Consider the following 21,490-nt stretch of genomic DNA (forward strand, 5'->3'; position numbering starts at 1 on the left):
TTGTGGAAAGTCATGAGAATTGGAGCCTTCCTGACCTCAGGCAGCCTGTTCCGCAAGTTGGGGGCATATGTGTATGGGCAGTTGTTGATTTTGTCCATTTCCAGATTGGCACTTGCAGAAAATGCTAGAAATAGGTTTTAAAAGCTGTTGTACTATAATGGATATATGCCAGTCCAGCAACCTTGGACTTGGGCTTTTGATAGTTCTCATGTTGTGATGAACATATTGATGTCTAATTTATTTTATTTTCATTCCTTTTAAAAAGTTACATGAATTCAATGTATATATATTTTGCTCCTAAGATTTGCCATTTCTGATGGTCAACCAAAAGAAGCATATTTATATTTCTGAACGGTACTCTTTCTATATCACATTTTTGAAAACTCATAGAAACATCTACCTCATGGAGGACATTATGCCATGTTGCCCCCTGATTTTTGGCCTGAGGATAGTTGCCCCAATTATTTCTACCACTAAACATGAGCAGGCAGTGTGATGCAGCGGTAAAAAAGGCGAATGCCATTTTGGGCTGTATCAACAGGGGCATCACATCAAAATCACAAGATGTCATAGTCCCATTGTATACAGCACTGGTCAGACCACATCTGGAGTACTGTGTGCAGTTCTGGAGGCCTCACTTCAAGAAGGACATGGATAAAATTGAAAGGGTACAGAGGAGAGCGACGAAGATGATCTGGGGCCAAGGGACCAAGCCCTATGAAGATAGGTTGAGGGACTTGGGAATGTTCAGCCTGGAGAAAAGGAGGTTGAGAGGGGACATGATAGCCCTCTTTAAGTATTTGAAAGGTTGTCACTTGGAGGACGGCAGGATGCTGTTTCCGTTGGCTGCAGAGGAGAGGACATGCAGTAATGGGTTTAAACTACAAGTACAACGATATAGGCTAGATATCAGGGGAAAAATTTTCACAGTCAGAGTAGTTCAGCAGTGGAATAGGCTGCCTAAGGAGGTGGTGAGCTCCCCCTCACTGGCAGTCTTCAAGCAAAGGTTGGATACACACTTTTCTTGGATGCTTTAGGATGCTTAGGGCTAATCCTGCATTGAGCAGGGGGTTGGACTAGATGGCCTGTATGGCCCCTTCCAACTCTATGATTCTATGATTCTAAGTACTTCTCAATAAAAGATCTTTAAGGACATTGGAGTATACCAACTTCATCTGGATCACTCTGTTTACGTTCAGCAACAAAAGAATGTGGTCTTTATGCAGTATTTCCCTTTGTGCACTCACTTTTAAATATGTAGGCCTATTGCCAAAGGGGATTTTTTTCTTTACCATGATGCCACACTCAACTCTCCTTCCTGTTTATTTGCCTTTCCCTGATTATTCTGCTGCTTTTTCTACATCTCTCTTAGTTATTCCCCTAGTGATTTCTCTTTGTGTACTTCCCTTTGGTCTCTTCCTTTTGTCAATGGCCCACTGTCATGTACTTTAAACATATTTGCACTTAGTGGGAACAGCACCTCCTGTCAGCCAGGAGGTGCTGATTTACTGCTGTGAGAGACAAGGCTGGTTTTTCTCATATAACTGCCAGCTGTCCTTGACTTTTCTAAGCAACAGCTATACCCATTGAATTTGGGTTACTTAGCAGCATTGTTGATGTCAGTAATTCCTTAAATGTTTTATTTTTGCTGAATTTGTTATGTAATATGACGACTATTGCATGCAGGCATTTAAAAGGTGGGTTAGGGTTAGGCAGCATAGCCTGATCGTGTTAGATCTCAGAAGCTAAGCATAGTTAGTAGGTGGAAGGCAGACTGGCAAGGAAGACTGCAGAGGAAGGCAAGGACAAACCACCTCTGCTTCACACTTTCCTTGAAAGCCTCCTGCTGGGGGTCCCATAAATCAGCTGGGTCTTGATGCATCTTATGCACACACAGACATTTAAAAGGTGGAGATTTCAGGTCTGAGGAGTTGAGTTCAGTATATTTAAATTTTAAAACATGAAATATTAGAAATTTAGTGTTATAAATGGTTTTCATTTTTATATAAAATATATAAAATATTAATTAATATAATTCAGTGGTTCCCAATTTCTTTCAGGCTACTGCCTTTTTGGCTCCCAGGCCACATCCCTAGTATCTCCCCCCCCCACACACACACACACAAACACACATCTCTTTCTTCTTGTTAATTCTACTGTAAATACAAAACACACTATATTGTCAATACTTTTTTGTGCAATGTTGTGCAGTGACCATATTTTAGACTGGGAAAAGATATATGTGTTATTTGTAAAAGTCATTTGTAAAAGCCACTTTGGGTCCTCATGGGGGGGGGGAAGAGAGAGAGAGAGAGAGAGAGAGAGGCCAACAGTGGAAAGTCCCATGACTAGAAGCTAGCAGGAGAAGACTTTTCCAGCTTCTTGAGATGGAGGCTGGGAAGCAGAGAGTTTGAGGAAGGGAAGAAGCTCAGCAGGAAGCTGTTTTCTTCAAGAAGCTAAGCAGGGTTGTCTCTGGTCAGCATTGGGATGGGAGACCACCAAGGAAGTCCAGTGTTGCTATTACCTAGAGGCAGACAATGGCAAACCACCTTGGAATGTCTCTTGCTAGGAAAATGCAACCACTACTGCCACCACTGTCTACTGAGTTGGATTGTAGTCTTTTGTTTAATAAAACAGAAGTCCAGGGCACCTTAAAGTTTAACAACATTTATTCCTGCACAAGCTTTTGTGATTCAGAGCTCACATGCTCAGATCCTACTAGAATCAAAAGTTGATGTGAGTTTGGAGCTCTCTTTGCACAGCCAGTGTTTTCACTCCTCATAGAAGCTCTAGCCAGCCAGATGGCTTGGAGATGAATGGGTAATCTTCCTTGTCTTAAAGTGTAGAAAGCTGTTGCATTGGTGAGTAGGGTGAGTACCTCAAAGAAACAAGGTACCTATTGCCTCTTTTATAGACTGTCCTGCATTAGCTAGCTAATATAGTATCCCAAATGCAGGGTAAATGGTTATTCAAGTTTCAGAAATGGCAGAAGAAAAATGTCAAGATCATCCTTTTATATAAAATAGTTATAAGTAATTTCTGCAGTAAAGTGAACATATTTTTAAGACTGAAAAAGTTTGTTTTAAAGCACACTCTATTTCTTTAGAAAATGTATATGCTTCCCCTCTAGGTCTGCTCAAGGTGGCACTCAAAGTAAAAACTATATCATTAGAATCATAGAATCATAGAATCATAGAATCATAGAATTGGAAGGGGCCATACAGGCCATCTAGTCCAACCCCCTGCTGAACGCAGGATCAGCCCAAAGCATCCTAAAGCATCCAAGAAAAGTGTGTATCCAACCTTTGCTTGAAGACTGCCAGTGAGGGGGAGCTCACCACCTCCTTAGGCAGCCTATTCCACTGCTGAACTACTCTGACTGTGAAAAACTTTTTCCTGATATCTAGCCTATATCGTTGTACTTGAAGTTTAAACCCATTACTGTGTGTCCTCTCCTCTGCAGCCAACAGAAACAGCATCCTGCCCTCCTCCACATGACAACCTTTCAAATACTTAAAGAGGGCTATCATGTCCCCTCTCAACCTCTTTTTCTCCAGGCTGAACATTCCCAAGTCCCTCAACCTATCTTCATAGGTTTTGGTCCCTTGGCCCCAGATCATCTTCGTCGCTCTCCTCTGTACCCTTTCAATTTTATCCACGTCCTTCTTGAAGTGAGGCCTCCAGAACTGCACACAGTACTCCAGGTGTGGTCTGACCAGTGCCGTATACAATGGGACTATGACATCTTGTGATTTTGATGTGATGCCTCTGTTGATACAGCCCAAAATGTCATTTGCCTTTTTTACCGCTGCATCACACTGCCTGCTCATGTTTAGTTTACAATCCACAAGTACCCGAAGGTCTCGTTCACACACAGTGTTACCCAGAAGCGTATCCCCCATCCAGTAGGCATGCTTTTCAGTTTTCTAGCCCAGATGCAGAACTTTACACTTATCTTTATTAAATTGCATCTTGTTCTCATTTGCCCATTTTCCCATTGTGTTCAGATCTTGTTGAACTCTGTCTCTATCTTCCGGAGTATTTGCCAGTCCTCCCAATTTGGTGTCATCTGCAAACTTGATGAGTAGTCCCTCCACCCCCTCATCTAGATCATTAATAAATATGTTAAAAAGTACCGGGCCGAGCACCGAGCCCTGAGGTACCCCACTACTCACCTCTCTCCAGTCTGATGAAACACCATTGACAACAACTCTTTGAGTGTGGTTCTCTAACCAATGCCCTATCCACCTAACTATCTGAAAATCCAGATTGCAGTCCTTCAACTTATCCATCAGAACATCATGGGCAACCTTGTCAAAAGCTTTACTAAAATCCAAGTAAATGACATCAACCGAATTTCCTTGATCCAGCAAACCTGTTACTTGGTCAAAAAAGGAAACTAGGTTGGTCTGGAAGGACCTGTTGGAGACAAACCCATGCTGACATCCTTGGATCACTAAATTGTCCACCAGATGTTTGCAGATCACTCCCTTTAATATCTGCTCCATTATCTTCCCCACAACAGAGGTCAGACTCACTGGTCTGTAGTTTCCCGGGTCATCCTTCCTCCCTTTTTTGAAGATCGGAATAACATTTGCTCTCTTCCAGTCCTCCGGGACATCTCCAGTCCTTAAAGAGGTTCCGAAGATGATGGACAAGGGCTATGCAAGTTCTCTGGAAAGTTCTTTGAGTACTCTCGGGTGCATTTCATCCGGACCAGGGGATTTGAACTCATCTAGTGCAGCTAAATGCCTCTTGACGACCTCTCTATCCATGTTAACCTGCCACCCAGACACTATCCTTTGGCTACTGCCATCTCTAGATGTGCCTAAACACTTTGACCTGTGGGAAGAAACAGATGTAAAATAGGCACTAAGCCTTTCTGCCTTCTCTGCATCTTCCGTTAGAGTTTGTCCATCTGCACCCAACAGTGGGCCTATTGCCTCCTTTACTTTACGTTTGCTCCTCACATAACTGAAAAATCTTTTCTTGTTACAATGGGCTTCCCTGGCCAATCTTAGCTCACTCTCAGCTTTGGCCTTTCTGATGATTGATTTACAGTGCCTAGTAACCTGTAGGTACTCTTCTTTAGAGCTCTGTCCTCCCCTCCGTTTCCTGAACATTTTCCTTTTCTTTCTTACTCCTTCTTGAAGTTCTCTGTTCATTCAAATAGGCTTCTTAGAGCTCCTGCAGTGTTTTCGTCTTTCTGGGATAGTCATTTATTGAGCATGCAATAGCTCTTGTTTGAGTAGCGCCCACCCTTCACATGCTCCCTTCCCTTCCAGCATTCTCGTCCATGGTATGACACTCATAATGTCTCTGAGTTTATTAAAGTTTGCCCTACGAAAATCCAACATCCGTGTCTGGCTACAAGCTTCCTTGGCTCCCCATCTCAAAAGGAATTCTATGAGGACATGGTCACTTCCCCCTAGGGTCCCCACCTCCTTCACCTCATCCACCAACTCTTGCCTGTTGGTCAGTATTAAGTCCAGTATGGCTGAGCCTCTTGTGGGTTCATCTACCATTTGATAAATGAAATTGTCAGCCAGGCAGGTCAGAAAGTTGCATGAAATATAAAAATGACCAATATTTATTGTCAGGGTGTGACTAATGCTGATGCTCTTATAGTCCTCAACATGGTGAGATAATTTTAAGAAATTGTGCACAATCATTTTCTGCCCTACAAGAAATAGAACTGGAATTCAGCCTTGGACTGTATTTCACATCTCCAGCTGGTAGGATGCAAATCTATGTTAGGGTGTCTCTGAGCATGTTCAGAACATGTCCTTCACCACTGCCATTCTCCATACTGTGGCTGAGAGCCTTTGGGTAAGATGATAAGCCATCCTGGGGGGAAAGTATCCTAATCCAGCTTTTTAAAAAAATATTAACTTGGATCTTTCTAAGCGTTATGGAGACATTTTCCGCACTACGAATTTGCCTTGATTCACTGCTTGTCTGGTGGTGGGTCAAATTCTTGGTTCTGCATCACGTCGTTACTGGGCCAGGGCCATCTAGGCCTGGCCTGACTCAGTCCCTTGTTTGCCCCATAGCAAGGGAATTCCCTTTTTTGCCCCAGGTGCTGACAGGACCTATGTCAGGCTGTGGCTATTGGGAAGGGAAAAGTTCAGTCATCCAGGCCTGCCTCATGGCTTTTTGCCAGCTTGGTGTAATGGTTAGGAGTGCTGACTTCTAATCTGGCAAGCCGGTTTGATTCTGTGCTCCCCCACATGCAGCCAGCTGGGTGACCTTGGGCTCACCCCAGCACTGATAAAATTGTTCTCTATCCAAGCAATAATATCAGGGCTCCCTCAGCCTCATTTACCTTGCAAGGTGTCTGTTGTGGGTAGAGGAAGGGAAGGGGATTGTAAGCTGTTTTGACATTCCTTTGAATAGAGAAAAGTGGCATATAAGAACCAACTCTTCTTCTGAATATAGCATCTCAGAAGGGACAAAAAAATGCCACATGCAACTCTGCTGCACTGTGCAGCATGGCAAATCTGTGTGGGATATTTTTTTAATTATTATTAGGAACATGGTATTGCATCCCAACACAATAGCACACTTGTAAACAACAACAAGAAAGGACCTCTGCTGCCCTGCAGTGTGGTGAAACCTCACCACCCTGGCTGCTATGTAGGAGCACAAATCCAGGGCAGATGAGATGCAATGCCCAAATGCTCCCCCATGCAGGAGTGGGAAGAGCCGGGGCAATCTGCCCCAGTTCAAACACCCAGCAGCAGGCCAGTATGCTGGCTAATTTTCAGAAAAGGTCAGAAAGTGCTGAGAATTTAAATCACATTTTTTCCTTTCTCATCTCAGTTAAACAGCCCCAATTTACAAAGTCATTCTGCAGACTGGAAACTCTACCACCCACAAAAACACTTAGTTGGATTCAAGGCAGTGGTTTCTGGCCAAGTCTTCAGAAAGGAGGGAGATGTAATAATGGCATGCCTGCCTTAGAAGGAATCCCAAATTACATAAACTCTGTTGAGGATTCTTGTTCAGCATGCCTAGTCATTGCTACTACATATTGTCCTCTACAGTGCTTTGTGCTTGGCAGGTACTAATTTGTTGTTGGTTACTAGCCTGTGGGAGGTTTGCCTGGCCACCAAGAAGGTCTGCCTGCTCCCTCATCTATTTGTACCAACAGTTAAAATCTTCCTTGAAGACCCATCTTTGGGAGTCTTCACCTACTAGAGCATGCTTTAGCACTGAGTTAGTGCCTCATACATTAAATGTGATTGTTATTCCAGGTTCTGGCAGAATTTTTGATCACTTTTGGAAACTTGTTAAAATAGAAGTTCTGGACATTTGGTGGAAGAAATTTGGTGGATTACTTGGGCTTTTACTGTTGCTTTAATGTGATTTTGGTTGGATAATGGGATTTGGCTGAGCATTTGTTTTTGTTTTGTTTTAATTTGTATTTTAGTTCATTGTAATCCATTTGGCAAGCTCGTTTTAAGTGGGCATGGTGGAAATAAATATTTTAAATATAATAAAGGGCTTTCCATTGCTGCTCTAAAATCATCCTTGGAGTTGACAATCCTAAGGCAGTCAGGCACTAACCAGACATGCCAACCTTTGATAACCATTTTTCAGATAAAGAGAAAGGAGGGATGGGCCTCTAAGTATAGAACTGTAGCCCAGACTTGGAGCCCTGGAATCAGCTGATCCCTGATTGCTTCGGTACTGCCCTCTGGTTATCTGCACATCTGGTGCTGAAGCACTATAGAAGGCCAGCAGCTCCTTCCCCTGGCAAGCTTCTGGACTAGGGCCTTCAGCTCTTTCCTTTGGTTTGAGATGCCTGAGTGCTTTACATGTATGCAGCTTCAGTTCTAGGGTAATCCCAATGTAAATTATCATGGATTTTTATGTACTTCAGTAGATATTATTGTCTCCAGAACTGAAGACCTTATTATATGTTTGCATGCTTATTTGACTTTAAAACCTAACTGCCGAGTGTTTTTCAATATATATCTCTGTTACCAGTTTATTATTTCACACAGAGATGTGGACCTTTCAAAAATCTTATTTTAATTGTATATTTGTGCTGTTTTCTAGTCAGCAAGGAACAATAATTTCAAAACGGCTTGAGGATTTAGAAAAATATTTAATCTTAGTTTGTATTCTTGAAGTTGCAAAACAATCAGGTGAAAAGTTGTAAAAATACTCCTCTTTAATATCCATGTTGTTCATGTAAAGACATACAAATGCAGCTTACTGCCACAAGCTGCATAAGACTGGGCTGTACAGCTGCATAGGCAGGCATTGTTCTTATTATTTCCATTCAGGAACAAGCACTAATTGATTATATATTTAGATGCATGCCAGTGAATGTTCCAAAAGCATGGTACAAAGTTATGTACGTGGCATCTTATGTGCATGTAGTGTTTATTCAACATGACCACATGTAAGTATATGCCATATATGTGTTTTTAATACTGAACGCTATTATCATTTGTAGAATGAGAAACATTTTAAAAGTATATGGATTTTGTAGCAGTAATAACCGGCATTTTATTCACTTGCAAAATGTTTTAAACAGATGTTGATTTTTTTTTAAACCCTCTTTCTGCTAGTGTCTTACTATCAGCTATTAAGATATGCTACAAACTAAAGATGTATGTATGTATGTATATGTATGTATATGTATAAGTATATGTGTGTGTGTATATGTATATATATATATATATATATATATATATATATATATATATATATATATTTATATATATTTATATTTATATATATATATATATATATATATTTATATACACACACACACACACATATATACACACATATATACACACACACACATATATACATATACATATACATATATATACATACACACACACACATATACTTATACATACACACACACACACACATATACTTACACACACACACACACACACACACACACACACACATATATATATATATATATATATATTAGGGTTTTGTTACAATTTATGTTCATGCCACTATGGACAACAAAAAGCGAAAGGAAGCATTTTCTTATCTATCCCTGTTACATTAGAAAAGTTCATGCCCTGCTCTTAGCATTTTCCAACACAGCTGTAGAGTAGTTTAAAGCCTATTTTTTAAATAAGTGATGCTCAATTTGTCTTTGATGATCCGCATGATTCAGGTGAGATGGGAGCACGGTCGGGCCCTTATTTGCATAAAAATTAATCACAGAAAAATGTAAATTGATAAAATTTTGCCTGGCTTTTCCCCTCTATTCGAGAACCCATGGATGGCTCCCAGAAGCAATCATCTCAGTATGGGGCTGCATTGGATGCTGTACAAATGATCACATTTGTGTTGAATACTCACTCATTTAAATGTCAGCACTGATGGGGTGGTACATCACTAGGGAAAAAATGAAAAATAAATACACAGCAGCTGAAGACTATCAAATCTGTGGGCACTCTTTAGAGATATATGATCTAATGTGAAAAAATTGCAGATTAATTATCCTTTTTCAAAATGGTAATTGTTTTAGTATCACACCAGAAAAAAATCTGCAATTTATTTGGAATCAAACAAAAAACAGTAACATTAAATACGTCATTACATCATTGTGTTTATTAGAAGGCTGCAATTAATTCTGAAAGCTCCAGTGCTGTGTAAGCTGAAACAAAGGAATGTTGCTATTAATTTTCAAGCAACTTCTTATCTTTAAATCCCAGCAACAAAAGTATAACTTACTAATTTTGTTAGATTTTTTTAGTATCTAGGTATTTGCATGTGGACATTATTATCCACACTGACAACATTAAATTTAGTCTATCTTTTGTACTTTTATTATTTAGATCTAGAATATGAGAAGTTGCTTGAAAATTAATATACATGAATAGGAAGTGGTTTTACATCATATTCCACAATCCATTATGCATGTATATGTATATGTGGGAGAACAGTATAATATCCAGTATAATAACTTCATGAGCACTATTGAATTGGGCTGAAAATTCCAAATGATAAAATATTATCCTAATTACAGTACAGTTATTTTGGACTGGAATTTCCCAGGTCTTCTCTAGCTCTAGAAAGCTTGTATCTCAGACTCTTTGACCCTCTTTATCCTGTAGTAGTGGTCAAAATATTTGTTTCTGTCCCATGGCCATGATCTTTTTGTGCTTAATTTTTATCTCATCCTGGTCTAGGAAAGAGAGTAACCAAAAGGATCTCAAGTTGCATATGTAAAGGATGGTAGACAGTAAGAAATGTGGGCTCTTTTCCTGTCCTAAAACTGTCCTCCATGGGCTAGAATACATCCAGTGGTATTTTATTCAGACTGTTTAAGGATGGCATTGTCTAGTTTCAAAGGCAATAGGCAGAGTATTGTTTCTGATAATTACTGTGATAATGGTGACTACTGATTCCCACTTTGGAATAGATAGCTCTTGGATGTAACCTTCAGAAGTAGTTCCCACATTTACTAGGCATAAATGATTTTCCTTCAGGATACATTATCGTTGGACAGAGGGTACTGATTCCTTGAAGTGTGGCTAAGTGCAAACTTCATCTCATATAAAGAAACTAGTCTTTGTACTCCTTGGAGGGTTTTTTTTCTTTTTTTACTTCTCACGAACCCTCCTTCGAGGAGCACAGAGTCTTAGATGGACTTGTGGGGAGAGCGAAAGAGCCACCTAGGGATACCCTGTCCTGCTCTTCTGTTTGTTTGCTACAGGTGTCTAGTTGTTAGTGGTTTTAGTTATATGTTTTCTCCGCTGTTGCTGATGGGAGAGCATGTTCTGCTATGGGAAGGCAGAGAGCTGCTCTCCCTTAGCCATGTTACTGCCAGGAAGAGTCACTATTTCCGTTGAATAGTCTGTTCTCAATATTCATAAGCAATTTACTGAGGAAAGTTTCCCTTTTCTGCAAACCTCAAAGAAATTAGTTTCTGTAGCCTCTTTTGGACAAGTTCTCCATTACTGAAACTGTTAGCTGATGAAATGCAGAGGTCATTGGGAATGTTTTCAATGGACAGATTCTGAATCACAACTATGGTGAAATCTGTGTGCTCACAAAAGGCACTGAAGTACACAGCTTAATTTTGCATGTTATTATATGAACTCATTTAAAGCTGCCTCCAATCTAAGCTTTAACCTTTTTTGAGGCCAGATGTACTAAAGTGCATTTATTTTTATTTTATTTGTAGTTCAAGACAAATTATGCAATGTCAGTTGATGCAATCAATAGGATGAGGCATCTAAAAAGCAAAGTAATAGAACTAAGTTTACAGAAATTTGAAACAAGGTATAACGTATTGGATATGTTAAAAAGTGCAAAAAATAATGGTACTACATAAGTAGAAAAGATGCAACGAGGACAGAACAATACATACAGTAAACAGATAATAGACACTATACAAAATGATACAAAACACAGTCCCATTCGCTTCATAGAAGTGCCTTCACAAACAATTCTGTTTTATATAGTTTGCAGTATGACAGAAATGTCAGAGCCTTCCTGATCTTCCATTCCATAAGGTGAGGGCCACAACAGAGAAAGCACTTATACCGGCAGTTACTGATCTTATTTATTTGCAGGGTGGCACACGCAGAAGGCCTTGCTGAGATGAGCCAAGGGGTCATGGCAGAGCATAGGAAGAGAGGGCATCCTGCAGAAATTAGGGTCCAGTTTAATCTCTTTTGGGCCGGGGATCATGCGCAACCTTTGCTTGCTAGATCTTAAAATTCTTTGAGGGACATAGTGGAAGAGGTGGTCCCACAGATATGATGGTCTCAGACTGTTTAGGACTTTGAAATGAAATTAAATGAAAGGCTTTATATGTGTTAGCCAGTACTATGAACTGAACCCAATACCTTGAACTTACACCAGGTTAATGAGTTATTGCCTTCCTCATTCTACCTTGAATTTAATCTCATTGGTTCTGGTCCGTCCCCCCCAGGCAAGAGAGAACAACTCTCTTGCTTCCTGCTGCTCCTCTGGCAACAACATTCTGTCTCTGTCTGTTTCCCTCCCTGTACCATTAGGGCTTTATCATTTTGTGAAAATAACTCTAACCATATAGTCCTCTTCCTAAACATTAAGTATGTGTAATTATGTCTGTTGATCTTAAACTCTTGCTAGCATTTCCTTTCCCTTCTTTACATTTGTTATCCCCTAAACTCAGAATTTCTATTGTTAGCTCTTTGGAGCAGGACTCTCTTCAATTTTTAATAGGAATGGGCAGAAAATTCATCACAAATTTTGCCCTGTTCATTGTTTACAAACTGAAGTTCATGATGAGTCTACTGACATGAACTTCCATGAACTTTTAAAGCCGTTCATGGTGGTCTGTGGCTAGAGCAGTCCCTTGAACCCCGTGCTTTCTATTCCCTGTGAAAGCTGAACAAAAGCAAGACAGCCCATGAAAGCCCCAAAACAGTTGAGTGGCAGGGAGTGCTTGCTCCTTGCCATTCAATTGGGGGGGGGGGGGGCTTTCTAGTGCAGTCTCTTTAAGCTTTAAAGGAGCTGCACTAGATAGTCCATAACAGCTGAGTGGTAGGAGTAGGCTCATTGATTTTTGGGGCTTTCTGAAAATCTCATTTAAAGAGGCTGTGGTCTTTTTCAACAGGGTTTGCGGGTCCATAAATTCATTTGGTTCTGGGTTTGGTACATGGTTCAGTTCATTATTCAGCCATGAACCAACATGAACTGCATTTTTCTGGTTTGTGCTCATTTCTAATGTTTAGTACTCTTGTTAAGCACTCTACACAATAAAGACACTTTACAACTAGTAGAAATAATGCTGGCACTTCCCTGACCTAGCATAATATCCTGTTCATAATTAGGTTGTAAGAATATAGTCTTCTTCTGTTATTTTTTCAAATATAAAATAGGGAAGATGTTGGAGAATTCTATATTTTCAGAACTGAAGGTAAAAAGGGCGCAGAAAAAGTTTCACTTTGATAGTGATGGTGGCTTTCAATGATGGAAATGAAGCACAGTATTTTACAAAGAAATGAAGAAAAAGCATTCGTCCTTGTCATTAATAGTATGCAAATCTGCTATTTTTTTCATACTTGTTTATTATAAACATGCTGACTTGGGCTGGTGATGATCAAGGTAATTATTACGCAGAATAGCATCTTCAGATTACATGGTATACTGCACTTTATTTAATCACAAGAAGATTTAAAACAATATAATTGTTACTTGTGGCAGATTGTGGCCTCTTATGTCGTAGAGTGGTAAGTGGCAGAAATGCTGTCTGAAACTGTCTGTCCATGAGGCCGGGAGTTCGATCCCAGCAGGCAGCTCAAGGTTGACTCAGCCTTCCATCCTTCTGAGGTCGGTAAAATGAGTACCCAGCTTGCTGCTGGGGGGGGTAAAACGCTAATGACTGGGGAAGGCACTGGCAAGGCCACCCTGTATTGAGTCTGCCATGAAAATGCTGGATGACTCAGTGCTTGCACAGGGGATACCTTTACCTTTTAATTGTTACTTGATAGAAATCAAACAGGTCAAATTCAGTTTTATGTTTAAAAAGCACACACTTCATCTCTCCTTTGTGGTTTCCTGTGTGCAGTAATATTCAGTTTGCAAACTAGATCATACTGTTGAGAATTTGCTAACCTGATTGCTTTGAATGGGTCTCACTATGTTTTTATCTACAGTGACACTTGGCTGAAGTCTGAATTTGACTTAAGAATCTTAACAAAAGCAAATCTTCCAAAGACAGCACAATCTCTTCTTCCAAAGGAAACTAAGGGCCATTTCGCACGGCTTCAAAGTAGCAGAATGGTTGCTATTTGGAAACGCTACTAATTTGCCATAACCCACGACGTCGTAGACAATCTGCAACAATCCTGAAACCAATCAGCAAAAAGCGCTTCGTTGTGGCGCTTTCAGGGGAATCCAGAAAAGTGGATTCACTCTCCGGATAGCGATACACTCCTGCAACCAATCTGCAACAGTAGCGCTAAGGACCTGTGCGTTACCATTGTTGCTGGTTCTTCAAAGTCCCTCCCCCTGGCTCTCTCCTCCAAACTTCCGGCGAAGCGATCGCCATTTTTTTTTTCTCCGAGCGAGCGGGGATAAACGCACCGGCGAGCCTCTTTCTGTTTAGAGGCTTCCCTGGCTTCAGTCCTTCACCTTTAGTCACTAAGCACAAACCACTGAAAAGCCCGTTTGCTGAAATAAAGTCCCTTTATTTTTTACAAATAAATTCAGCCGAAAATCGTGCCCGTGAGAGGGGGGGGGGATTTTTTTTTTATCACTCGAGGCAGCGTGCAAACGATCATACAATCAAACGACAGCTCACATTAGGCAGCTGGATGGGTCTCTCCATAGCAACGAATCTACCTAGATTCGTTGCTATGGGTCTGTGTTTATTTTTAAAAAACCTTTCTTAAAGGGAAAGGGGCTGTTTGGGAGCATGCTAACGGCTGCCCATTGGCTGCTTGACGGCCAGGGGCGGGACGAGCTTGGCAATAGCGCTTCCTTTCTAGCGATTTCTGCCGAGACCGGAAGCCTGTGGGAAACGCTAAAAAACGCAACTGATTCCACTACAAAGGCAGGTATGCATAACGACGAATTCCACTATTTTAAATGGCGATTTTTCATTCCGCAAACAATTTGCAACAAAGATCCCTGTGCGAAAAGGCCCTAAAATTTCAACCCTAAGCACATCGTTGGGGAAGAGAGGGGAGGGGGTTGGGAAACCAGCAGGTTAGGCCCGAAATGGGAGGGAGGATGGGAAAGGGGTCTCAGTGTGTCTGTGATTGTGTATGTGCATTTCTGAGGGAGGGAGGGGGGAGGAACCAAGGAGGAGGTTGGGAAACTAACAGGTAAGGTGGGATAGGGGAAGAGAATGGAGTGTATGTGTGTGTGTGTTTGTGGGGGAGGGCTCTGACCAAGTAGCCCCAGAGCAGGTATGTGTCCCACATACAATCTGAGAGTCAGACTGTCAGGATAATTTTTTTTAAATGATGCGGTCCACGTTGCTGCGGGAGCGCAAAACAACATTCCCAAAGTTAAAATAAAATGTTCTGTTTATTGTCCTCGATGAACATTCCCGTTTGTGTTTTCTGGCATTGGGTTTTAATGGGGAAAGGGCAGGGCATGTGATGAAGCAGCCCTCTCCCAATCAGCTGGGCATCCATACTTTTTGCTTTTAAGCCTTACTGTTCACACACAATTACTCATCAGGGTCCAGTTACCACATCCAGCCTCTCACAAATCTGCCTGAATATAAACAGACACTAAGAATCCCCAAAAGAGGAGGGAAAGCTTTATTATTGTGGTGTTTTTTCTATAGCAACATGGAAGTGTTAATTTTTTTAAAGTTTTTTTGTTGTGGGGGGGCAGATGTTTGAGTTCTCGAAACAATCGCTGTGCTGGCATTGGTGGTTTGCAGTGATTGACAAGCCAAGGAGTGGGGGAGAAGTTCACTTTGTTTTCTTTTGCTGCCTTGTTGGGAGGAGAAAAGCCATGATGAGGTGGAGGGAAAACGTGTGAGGGGTCTCCCGTCAGGAGCTTTTAAATGAATGGCTTACAACTGCGTGTCTGCAAGCAGGAGGCTGCACAAGTTTAATGCCTCTAGGAGGAATCGGTCTCTGTCTTCCTTAAGACAGCATCATAGTGTATTATCTTGAGGTTTCTTGTAAAGTGGCATTGAGTGCTGAACCTGTTCTATCTAAAGAAGAGAAATGTTGCTCCTCATGTTGGTGACTTGGTGAGATGGTTCTATACCTAGGCTCTCCTGCTCAGACACTAAAGCAGAAGCTAGCACTACTCAATAAGAATTATAGGGATAGGATGGGGATGGGGAGCACCATGGCCTGGTAGTTCCAGTCCTACTTGGCTCAGCATCGTAGAATACTGAGCGGGGCTGATGACAATTGTTCCATGGACTTCCAAAAACAACACTTCTGTCACTCATACTGATTAATATCTACATGAAACTGCTGGGAGAGGTCCTTCAAAATTATGAAGTCGTGTCATCAACAAGCACATGACAAACAACTCTATATCACCTTTGCATCTGCTTTGGGAACACAATAGATGTTCTGGAACATGGTGTGGACATGATCATAGGCTGGATGAAGGCCAGTATCTAAAGTTCAGCCACATAAGAGTGAGGTAGTATTAGTTTGTTCTGATTATGGAATTAGAATCATAGAATCATAGAATCATAGAGTTGGAAGGGGCCATACAGGCCATCTAGTCCAACCCCCTGCTCAACGCAGGATTAGCCCTAAGCATCCAGTGAGGGGGAGCTCACCACCTCCTTAGGCAGCCTATTCCACTGCTGAACTACTCTGACTGTGAAAAACTTTTTCCTGATATCTAGCCTATATCGTTGTACTTGAAGTTTAAACCCATTACTGTGTGTCCTCTCCTCTGCAGCCAACAGAAACAGCATCCTGCCCTCCTCCAAGTGACAACCTTTCAAATACTTAAAGAGGGCTATCATGTCCCCTCTCAACCTCGTTTTCTCCAAGCTGAACATTCCCAAGTCCCTCAACCTATCTTCATAGGGCTTGGTTCCTTGGCCCCAGATCATCTTCGTCGCTCTCCTCTGTACCCTTTCAATTTTATCTACGTCCTTCTTGAAGTGAGGCCTCCAGAACTGCACACAGTACTCCAAGTGTGGTCTGACCAGTGCCGTATACAATGGGACTATGACATCTTGTGATTTTGATGTGATGCCTCTGTTGATACAGCCCAAAATGGCATTTGCCTTTTTTACCGCTGCATCACACTGCCTGCTCATGTTTAGTTTACAATCCACAAGTACTCCAAGGTCTCGTTCACACACAGTGTTACCTAGAAGCGTATCCCCCATCCAGTAGGCATGCTTTTCATTTTTCTGACCCAGATGCAGAACTTTACACTTATCTTTATTAAATTGCATCTTGTTCTCATTTGCCCATTTTTCCATTGTGTTCAGATCTCATTGAACTCTGTCTCTATCTTCCGGAGTATTTGCCAGTCCTCCCAATTTGGTGTCATCTGCAAACTTGATGAGTAGTCCCTCCACCCCCTCATCTAGATCATTAATAAATATGTTAAAAAGTACCGGGCCAAGCACCGAGCCCTGAGGTACCCCACTACTCACCTCTCTCCAGTCTGATGAAACACCATTGACAACAACTCTTTGAGTGCGGTTCTCTAACCAATTCCCTATCCACCTGACTGTCTGAAAATCCAGATTGCAGTCCTTCAATTTATCCATCAGAACATCATGGGGAACCTTGTCAAAAGCTTTACTAAAATCCAAGTAAATGACATCAACCGAATTTCCCCGATCCAGCAAACCTGTTACTTGGTCAAAAAAGGAAACCAGGTTGGTCTGGCAGGACCTGTTGGAGACAAATCCATGCTGACTTCCTTGGATCACCAAATTGTCCTCCAGATGTTTGCAGATCGCTCCCTTTAATATCTGCTCCATTATCTTCCCCACAACAGAGGTCAGACTCACTGGTCTGTAGTTTCCCGGGTCATCCTTCCTCCCTTTTTTTAAGATCGGAATAACATTTGCTCTCTTCCAGTCCTCCGGGACATCTCCAGTCCTTAAAAAGGTTCCGAAGATGATGGACAAGGGCTGTGCAAGTTCTCTGGAAAGTTCTTTGAGTACTCTCGGGTGCATTTCATCCGGACCAGGGGATTTGAACTCATCCAGTGCAGCTAAATGCCTCTCGACAACCTCTCTATCCATGTTAACCTGCCACCCAGACACTGTCCTTTGGCTATGGCCATCTCTAGATGTGCCTAAACACTTTGACCTGTGGGAAAAAACAGATGTAAAATAGGCACTAAGCCTTTCTGCTTTCTCTGCATCTTCCGTTAGAGTTTGTCCATCCGCACCCAACAGTGGGCCTATTGCCTCCTTTACTTTACGTTTGCTCCTCACATAACTGAAAAATCTTTTCTTGTTACAATGGGCTTCCCTGGCCAATCTTAGCTCACTCTCAGCTTTGGCCTTTCTGATGATTGATCTACAGTGCCTAGTAACCTGTAGGTACTCTTCTTTAGAGCTCTGTCCTTCCCTCCATTTCCTGAACATTTTCCTTTTCTTTCTTAGTTCCTCTTGAAGTTCTCTGTTCATCCAAATAGGCTTCTTAGAGCTCCTGCAGTGTTTTCGAATTTGGAGTCAGCATGTTTTAAATCAGCCTTGGTGGGGAGTAGGTGACATCACTTTGCTAGTGAGTTCTTCCCTGCTGCCACTCAGTTGGCCTGCAAGGAGGGAATGGTGAGAAATGAGGAGAGGATGTCCACAGCATCCTGTGTTTTCCCCTAATGCCAAAACATCCTTGGCATCCCTGGCAGTGTGCTGTCATAACTTCTGGGTGCATGGGGAGTGATATCAGCATGCTGCTCATGAAATTATTATATCACTGTCAATAAACCCCAATGCCAATAGGCTTTCCCACCTGCATGACAACCCTAGTTGTATTCCCCCTGAAGGAGCAAGTTTACAGTTTATAGGTGCTATTAGAATCGTACCCACAGTTGGATGCTCAGATTTCATCTTTAGTTTGCAGTATTTTTTATCAGCTCTGACTTGTTTGCCAACTCCAACACTTTCTCAGCCAGCCTGATCTGGCTATGGTGATCTAGGTTGCTGTAATTTCCAGGCTTAATTATTGTATTGTGCTTGATGGGGATATCCTTGAAGATGGCCCAGAAGCTTCAATAAGAAAGCATTTGCAACATTTCGAGCTGGCATGGACCAAAACATATCATTTCAATATTATTCAGTAGCTGCCTGCTTCCAGCCTAAATTGAAGTAGAGGGCTGTATTTGTTTATTTACTTAGACATTTATATACCACTTTTCTCCTTAATGGGAATCCAAGTCATTTTATAATATCTCTCTCTTCTAGCAACTACAATCCTGTGAAATAGGGTAGAATGAGAGAGAACGTGACTGGTCCAGGGTCACATGTGAGATTCCATGACAGACTGGGAATTTGAATCTGGATCTTCCAGAGCCTAATGCATCTCCCATGCAGGGTTTATAGCAATTTTACTGATAAAGCCCTATACAGCCTAGAAACTAGATATTTAAATAACTGCCTGGACATCATGCTTGTCATGCTCACCTCGGCATTGTCTTGCCTTCTAACATGAGCTGGGTAGCCACATGGAATGGGTTCTTTACAGTGGCTGCATCTTGGGTTTGGAATGCCCGCCCCTTCTTCTACTTCTAACACTAGTAGTTATCCATCTGCAGAAGGCACATGGAATTTTCCCACCTCCACCTCCATTGCTGTAGGCCCTCCTGACTCTTGGAAGAATCAATCCTGAGGTGATAGGAACTGTGCAAAGGAACAGCCATGAGGGTTGGTGGGTTGGAGGAAGTGAGGGGATGAGATTGCCAGCTTACCTCAGAGGATCTGTGCATATCTTGCCTCAATTCACCCTTCCCCCCCAAATCCCATAACCAATCTCTTCAGGAAACATAAAGAGCCTCAGTGATGAATGGAATCTCAGGAGAACTATACCTATTCCACACAGAGCAGTAGGATCTGTCCAACATCATTACCACTCTTTTGGCATAGGATGAGGCCACTTTTAATTCCATTTGATTTTAATAAACTGTTGTTCTCTGCTGTGGTTTTTTGTTTTATTCTGTAATTATGATTGTGTTAGTTGCTCTCTACTGATTATTTCTGGTTTGAAATTTTAGAGTTTGATTATTTGTATTATTTTGTGTTTACTTTGGGATGTGAGAAAAAAAATATTCTATGAATGGGTTCAAACATTTGGGAGGAGAGGTGAATATACAGTATTCAAAATAAATACAATAATTCACTGACATCATTCTTTGTTTTCCCACTACAGTTACCTATTCAAATAGAAGTGGAGATCTATTCTTCATAGTTGGAGAAAGGCCCAAATTCCATGGCTACAATCTAAGAGAGAGCCAACATGATATAATATCAGAGTAGGATCCCCATTCTGCCATGAAAGCTTGCTGGGTTACCTGGGACCAGTCACAAGCTCTCAGCCTAAGAGAAGAATGATGTAAGCTACTTTGGGTACCCACTGGTGAGAAAGATGGGGATATAAATAAAGTCAAGAAATAAATAAGATTGTTGAAAAAGTAACTTGCATGGTTTGATGAAACCAGGGGGTCATCAACATCATCTTCATCTAGTTTTATATCACCTATCTACCATAATGGGCTCATGGCAATCTACAAGAATAAAAAATACATAGTTATCTATTTTTTAAAAATTAATCATCAGCTCACCAAATTACTAACTGATTGCTACTTACTGATTACTACTTACTGGTAGGTTACCTCTGTTAGACCAATTATGCGTGGGAGGGAATAAGCTGGGGTGGTGCTCACATGGCAGCAGGGCAAATTCCCACTGATGTTGCCATCAGCCAGGCCCCCTCCTGGCTCTGGCCCACTTTATGGCCTCCAATGCCCCGTGCCATTGGTGCCTATGCTGGGCCAGGCCTGTACATACAGGGAAGAGCCAGGCCTTGCAGCCTTCTAGCCTTTCACCCCCACAATGGTGGGATAGCAGAATGCGGCTATCCAACCATCATTCAGGGAAGCCCCCCCCCCCCACACACACACACCGCCCACACAACTTTGGTGCAGATTGGGTACACTGGGGGAATAATTCCCCTATTAGTACACGGGAAGCAGTGGGACATGGTACTCCGCCACTAGAAACAGCCAGCAGCCCAGTGTGTCTGCTACTATGCATAATCAGTCTTAGTGGCTCAGAAGAGAAAAAAAAAAGCAGAAGCCTGAGAGGGAGGACCATTTTATTAAACTGCTCTGTCTTTCTGTTAGAGATTTATTCTCATACATTTCAAAGTTCGTCTCATGTCAATGTGTATCTCTGAAGGTACAATTGGAACACCGCTCTTTGATCAAATTTAAAAATGTCAAATGCTAAGACTGTAGCCATCAACAAGAATGTAGTTAAGGCAAAAACTAGTACTGCTTTCAGATCATAATTTTTTGTTAGCAATCTAGATAAAAACATGCTTCAACGAGATCTAAACACAATGGAAAAATGGGCAAATGAGAACAAGATGCAATTGAATAAAGATAAGCGTAACGTTCTACATCTGGCTCAGAAAATGAAAAGCATGCCTACTGGATGGGGGATACGCTTCTAGGTAACACTGTGTGTGAACGAGACCTTGGGGTACTTGTGGATTGTAAACTAAACATGAGCAAGCAGTGTGATGCAGCGGTAAAAAAGGCAAATGCCATTTTGGGCTGTATCAACAGGGGCATCACATCAAAATCACAAGATGTCATAGTCCCATTGTATACAGCACTGGTCAGACCACACTGGAGTACTGTGTGCAGTTCTGGAGGCCTCACTTCAAGAAGGATTTAGATAAAATTGAAAGGGTACAGAGGAGAGTGACAAGGATGATCTGGGGCCAATGGACCAAGCCCTATGAAGATAGATAGGTTGAAGGACTTGGGAATGTTCAGCCTGGAGAAAAGTAGGTGGAGAGGGGACATGATAGCCCTC

The 21,490-nt window shown here is 41.7% G+C and overlaps 1 protein-coding gene across 4 annotated transcripts in view; it reads left to right on the top strand.

The window, feature by feature from the left end:
• Window positions 1-21,490, top strand: part of DCDC1 (doublecortin domain containing 1) — a 396,547-nt gene that overhangs the window by 291,140 nt on the left and 83,917 nt on the right. The gene's annotated exons all lie outside the window — the stretch shown is intronic.

Source organism: Paroedura picta, chromosome 2, assembly GCF_049243985.1.
Source record: "Paroedura picta isolate Pp20150507F chromosome 2, Ppicta_v3.0, whole genome shotgun sequence".
NCBI lineage: Eukaryota > Metazoa > Chordata > Lepidosauria > Squamata > Gekkonidae > Paroedura > Paroedura picta.